The following is a 7,105-nucleotide window of genomic DNA, read 5'->3' as shown; positions in this document are numbered from 1 at the left end:
TGAGTGTCCCATCCCTGTCCGGAGGCGGCCGGAGATGTCCGGAGTGACCCTGATCTTCTCGCCAGTGTAGAGAAGTAGTGCTAACCCCTCTGCTCTGGGCCGGTGTCCCATCAGTCCTGGGGATCGCTGGTCAGCGCGGACTCGGTGGGCCAAAGGGCCTGTCTCCGTGCGGGATGTCTAAGCTAAACTAAGTTATGAGAGGCATAGACAGTGTGAAATCAGTGATAAGACATTTTTCCCCAGTGTGGAACTGGCGAAGACCAGAGGGCATAGAGCCGTGTAGAGCCACATGAGGCATCTCGATCCTGCTGGGGCTTTGGCCGCTCCCAGTTGCTCCACTCATTCTCTGCAACGTCCCAGCCAACTATGGATCAACTTCACATTATCGTCCAAGACACAGAACAAAACCATTGAAGGTCATAGTTTCTTAACACTTACTATCAATCGTCAACAGTTTAGTTTAGTTTAGTTTAGAGATACAGCGTGGAAACAGGCCCTTCGGCCCACCGAGTCTGCACCGACCAGCGATCCCCGCACACTAACAGTACCCTAGACACACTAGGGACAGTTTACACATACACCAAGCCAATTAACCTACAGACCTGCACGTCTTTGAAGTGTGGGAGGATACTGAAGATCTTGGATAAAACCCACATGGGTCACGGGGAGAACATGCAACCTCCATACAGACAAGCACCTGTAGTCGGGATCGAACCCGGGTCTCCGGCGCTGCATGCGCTGTAAGGCAGCAACTCTACTGCTGTGCCACCATGGCACCCTGTTGATGATTATAATTTTGTGCATATATCAAGTTATGAGCATACACAAATAGTTGGAGTAACTCAACGGGTCAGACAGCATCTCTGGAGAGAAAAGGAATAGCTGACGATTCGGGTCGATTTTTCAGAATTATGAAAGGCATAGATAGGTTAGTTTTTTTCCCCAGGATGGAAATGACAAAGACTAGAGGGCATAGTTTTAAGGTGAGAGGGGAAAAGTTTAAAGGGGATGTACGGGGGCAAGTTTTTTTACATGGAGGGTGGTGGGTGCCTGGAACGAGCTGCCAGAGGTGGTGGTGGAGGCAGATACGATACTGGTGTTTAAGAGGCATGTAGATAGGCACATGGATATCCAGAAAGTGTAGGGATATGGGTCATATGCAGGCAGAGAAGATTAGTTTATATTGACATCGTGTGCAGTTTAGTTTTGGTTATTGTCACATGTAATGAGGTACAGAGAAACGATTTTGTTGCATGCTATCCAGTCAGCAGAAAGACAATACATGATTACAATCGAGCTGTTTACAGTGTATAGATTACATGAGGGAATAATGTTTAGTGCAAGGTAAAACCAGCAAAATCCGATCAAAGATAGTCCGAGGGTCACCAGTGAGGCAGATAGTAGATCCGCACTGCTCTCTGGTTGTGGAAGGATGATTCAGTTGCCTGATAACAGCATGGGAAGAAGACATTGCAGGCTGAAGGGCCTGTTCCAGTACTGTACTGTTCTATGTTCTATATTCTTAGAAAGCTGAGATATCTTCAGTAACGTCAAGCCCTGTATGTGACGAACAACACAAGGAAACAAATTGAAGATTATCCCTCTGTGAAATGTGAAATGCAGTTGCCTGTACACTTATATTTTTAATTCACGGCAAAGAGACTAATTGGGTTTCAGGACAATATTGTTTCTAATAAAATGCTTCCATCAAAGCCTTTTATTCAGTTTATTAAGATGTTTTAATTTCATAGAAGTTTAATTCTGGCAGGTGAATGGGGACAGGGTGAAATATCATGAGCACAGCACAAAGTGCTGGAAGAACTCAACAGGTCAGGCAGCATCTGTGGAAGGAATGGACAGATGATGTTTCGGGTCAGGGCCCATCTTCAGACTGATTGTCGTGCGGGGGGTGGGGGGGGTGGGGGGGTGGGGGAGGTGGAGTGGCAGGAGAAAGCTAGGAAAGAGGTACGGGTGGGACAAAGCGATGTAAGTGATAGGTGGAGAGAGACACAAAAAGCAGGAGTTAAAGCCCTGTCCCACGGTACGAGTTCATTCCAAGAACTCTCCCGAGTTTAAAAAAAATCAAACTCGTGGTAAGCATGGAGAATGAACGTAGCGGGTACGTCGGAGCTCGTAAACGTCTCTTAGCGGCTCGTAACGCTAACGGCAGGTACTCGGGAAGACTCGCTAACGACAGGTAAGCTCGGGAAAATGTCCACGAGAGCCCCGAGTATCGACGAGTGGGCATTACCGTAAATCTCCGAGTTCGAATCAGGGCAAACTCGGGAGAACTCTTGGAATGAACTTGCACCGTGGGACAGGGCTATAACTCAAAGAGTCAGGCAGGCTCTCTGGAGAAATCAGGTGGGTGACATGTCGGGTCGGGACTCTTCTGTTTACAGACTGTTTATTTCAGACTCTGACTCTGAAGAAGGATTCTGACCTGAAACGTCACCCATCCTTTTTCACCAGAGGTGTGCTACCTGACCCACTGAATAACTTTGGGTTCAGTTTAGTTTATTGTCATGTATACCGAAGGAAAAGCTTTTGTTGCGTGCTAACCGGTCAGCGGAGAGACACTACATGATTACAATCGAGCCGTCCACAGTGTACAGATACATGATAAGGGAATCATGTTTAGTGCAAGGTAAAGCCAGTAAAGATGGTCTGATGGTCACCAGTGAGGTAGATAGTAGCTCAGGACTGCTCTCTGGTTGTGGTAGGATGGTTCAGTTGCCTGATAACAGCTGGGAAGAAACTGTCCCTGAATCTGGAGGTGTGCGCTTTCACACTTCTGTACCTTTTGCCCGATGGGAGAGGGGAGAAGAGGGAGTGGCCGGGGTGCGACTGGTCCTTGATGATGCTGCTGGCCTTGCCGAGGCAGCGTGAGGTGTATGGTCTATCTTTGGTATAAACCAATTCCTTTCTACACAAGTGATAGGTGGGTATAGTTGGAGCGGAGGGGGGGGGGGGGGGGTGAGCGGGTGGGGGGGGGGGGGAGGAAGTGGAGGGGCTGATGGGTGGTGTAAGTGACAAAGGCTGGGGATGAGGAGAGAAAATGGAAATATCATGACTTGTGCACCAACACAATTTTGTGACTAAACTCCACAGGTATTTTGAGAAGATATGTGCGTCACATTAAAAATAAATTGATTCATTATCAAGTAGTTTGTCCTCTATCATCAAGGTAAAACCTCGGGTTAGATCCTCACCCCCCTGTTTTCCCAGGGTGTGAGTGCCAGGGGCAAGACCACCCTTTTATAGACCACCCCTGAAAGGACAGATACAAGGAACCGCAGATGCTGCAACTAAGTTTAGTTTAGAGAGACAGCATGAAAACAGGCCATTTGACCTACCAAGTCCATGCCACCATCGATCACCCATTTACACTAGTTCTGTGTTATCCCACTGTCTCATCCACTCCCTACACACAAGGGGCATTTTACAGAGGGCCGATTAACCTGCAAACCTGCAAACTTTCGGGATACAGGAGGAAACCGGAGAACCCGGAGGAATCCCATGCGGTCACAGGGGGAACGTGCAAACTCCGTACAGACAGCACCCGTGTCTTTGGCTCTTCCAGCTGCACCCTGAGAGCATTATTGAAATGGTCAAAGATTGGGAAATGCTGGCGTTGGAAGGGAACTTGATGTCCTTACATACCGAACATCGAAAACACCCGTGGACAGGATCGAACCCTGGTCTCTGGCGCAGTGAGGCAGCAACTCTACTGCTGCGCCACCGTGCCGCCCCAACTGAAGGCATTTTGTTAAAGTCTTAAGGGCCGGTCCCACCAGCATGCGACTGCATGCGGCGAGCGCGACCAAACCAAAGCGGGAACCACGCGGAGGTCGAATGAGTGACGTGAAGTTCGAGCGAAGTCCGCGGGAAGTTCGCGCGTGACGTATGACGTCAAGACGCTGCGTATGCCCGTCAAGCGGCTACGGGCCGGCAGGCCGTTGCCGCGCGGAATTTTTGAACACAATCAGTTTTTCGGAGCCCCGCGCGATGTCGGGACCAGCTCCGCACAACTCCATACGGCTCCGGCGATCGAAGTGGGACCGGTCCCGCGAGGCCGTACGGCTCAAGCGACCACGTTAGGTCGCGCTTGCCGCATGCAGACGCATGCTCGTGGGACAGGCCCTTTAGGTCCCGCTTGCCGCATGGAGTCGCATGCTCGTGGGACAGGCCCTTTACAGCATGCAGGCATGCGATGTGTCCTTGTCTGAGGAGCTGTGAATGGAACTGAAGTCTACCTTCATATTTCTGTCAGGTTCACAAGTTAACAAGTTATAGGAGTAGTATTAAGCCATTCGTCCCATTGAGTCTACTCCGCCATTCAATCATGGCTAATCCCATTTTCCTGCCTTCTCCCCATAACCCTTGACACCCGTTCTAATCAAGAATTTGTCTATCTCTGCCTTAAATATATCCATAGACTTGGCTTCCACAGCCCTCTGTGGCAATGAGTTCCACAGATTTACTGCCCACTGACTGAAGAAGTTCCTCCTCACCTTTCTAAAAGAGCGCCCTTTATTTCTGAGGCTATAATGTCTGGTGCTAGACTCTCCCACCAGTGGAAACATGCTTTCCACATCCACTCTATCTATGCCTTTCATTATTCTGTCATGAGGTTCCCCCCTCAACCTTCTAAACTCCAGCGAGTAGAGGCCCAGTGCTGTCAAACGCTCATCATATGTTAACCCACTCATTCCTGGAATCATTCTTGTAAACCTCCGCTGGGTCCTCTCCAGAGTCCAGCGCATCCGTCCTCAGATATGGGGTCCTCAATTATGGGTCTTCTCCTGCAGAGCTGAGGATGTTTGGGTTTACGACATCCTTACAGCCCTCCTAGGGTGAAACACTGTGTCAGGGAGTGATCGGTATATCAGGATATCCATGGTGTGAGATATGAATCCAGCTAAGAGATTTTCCTTGACTCTGTGTAGGAAGATGCTACAGATGCTGGTTTACATCGAAGATAGACACTAGACTAGTATGGAAGAGGACCCACCCATTGCTCATCAACTACAGATGGGCTGCCCTATAGAAGTGAGCTGCTCAATGTCCTGGGCAGGTTACCTCCCACCAGCCTCTGGCAACCTAAGTGGAGGAGATGAAGCAATAAGCCTTTCACTATAGACACAAAAATCTGGAGTAACTCAGCGGGACAGGCAGCAACTCTGGGGATAAGGATTGGGTGACGTTTTGGGTCGAGACCCTTCCTCACACTGTGAGTCAGGGGAGGGGGAGACTAGAGATATGGAAGGGTGAGGTGTGAAAATGACAGATGAAAGCAGACGATGGTCAAGGAAATGTATCAGGATCATGGTTAGCTGAGGGGAAGGTGACAACGAGGTATACAATCAGTAAAATTAAAGAGGGGGACTGTGAAACTAGTTGGAGAACTAGGGTGGGGATGGAACGACGAGAGGGGGAAAGCAAGGGTAGTTTGAAGTTAGAAAATTCAATATTCATATCGCTACACTCAGTTCTACGTCTTGTCTGAACAAAGATCTCGACCCAATTCTTGCTATTGAGGCAGTGCAGCGTTGGTTTACAAGGTTAATTCCCAGGATGGCCGTGCGGTCATATGCTGAGAGAATGGAGCAGCTGGGCTTGTATACTCTGGAGTTTAGAAGGATGAGAGGGTTTCTCATTGAAACATATAAGATTGTTAAGGGTTTGGACACGCTAGAGGCAGGAAACATGTTCCCTATGTTGGGGGGGGGGGGGTCCAGAACCAGGGGCCACAGTTTAAGAATAAGGAATAAGCCATTTAGAACGGAGACGAGCAAACACTTTTTCTCACAGAGAGTGGCGAGTCTGTGGCATTCTCTGTCTCAGAGGGCGGTGGAGGCGGGTTCTCTGGATGCTTTCAAGAGAGAGCTAGATAGGGCTCTTAAAAATAGGGGATATGGGGAGAAGGCAGGAACGGGGTACTGATTGGGGATGATCAGCCATGATCACATTGAATGGCGCTGCTGGCTTGAAGGGCCGAATGGCCTACTCCAGCACCTATTGTCTATTGTCTATTGAAATGCCACCCATTCCTTCTATCCAGAGATACTGCCTGTCCCGCTGAGTTACTCCAGCATTTTGTGTCTATCTTCGGTTTAAACCAGCATCTGCAGTTCCTTCCTACAACCACCTTTGGCCTGATGGGAGAGAGGAGAAGAGGGAGTGGCCGGGGTGAGACTGGTCCTTGATTGTGATGTTGGCCTTGACCAGGTTGTGTGAGGTATAAATGGAGTCCAAGGGTGGTTGGTTTGTGTGATGGTTTGGGCAGCGTCCACAATTTGGGCTCCATCAATGTATACACACTGGGGTATGCGTACATCCTCACTTCCTGAAGTCCATCACTATCTCCCATGTCTTGCTGGCATTGAGAGAAAGGTTGTTGTTTTGATGCGAGGTTCTCGATCTCCGTCTCGTCCCACTCCGATATCGGGCCTACCACGGTGGTGTCATCTGTAAGTTTGTAAATTGAGTTGGATGTGTGCTTGGCTGCATACTTCAACAAGTACTGTTCTGGGCTGAACATGGAACAGCACAGTGCAGGAACAGGCCATTCGGCCCACAATATCTGTGCTCAACATGATGCCTGGACCAAAATCATTTTAAACCAGTATCTAGACTTCCTCCCTGCACATGTTGCCGAGACCAACTCTTATCTGACGACACATGATCCATATCCCATTGCAGGAATTGCAGGAAAAATGCTGCCGATGTTGGGGGAGTCCAGAACCAGGGGTCACAGTTTAAGAATAAGGGGTAGGCCATTTAGGACTGAGATGAGGAAAAACTTTTTCACCAAGAGAGTTGTGAATCTGTGGAATTCTCTGCCACAGAAGGCAGTGGAGGCCAATTCACTGGATGTTTTCAAGAGAGAGTTAGATTTAGCTCTTGGGGCTAACAGAATCAAGGGATCACAATGAATGGCGGTGCTGGTTCGAAGGGCCGAATGGCCTCCTCCTGCACCTATTTTCTATGTTTCTATGATATGGGGAGAAAACAGGAACAGGGTACTGATTTTGGATAATCAGCCATGATCATATTGAATGGTGGTGCTGGCTCGAAGGGCCGAATGGCCTACTGCACCTAT

The sequence above is a fragment of the Amblyraja radiata genome, chromosome 41, assembly GCF_010909765.2.
Source record: "Amblyraja radiata isolate CabotCenter1 chromosome 41, sAmbRad1.1.pri, whole genome shotgun sequence".
NCBI lineage: Eukaryota > Metazoa > Chordata > Chondrichthyes > Rajiformes > Rajidae > Amblyraja > Amblyraja radiata.
Note: the sequence above shows the minus strand (reverse complement) of the source record.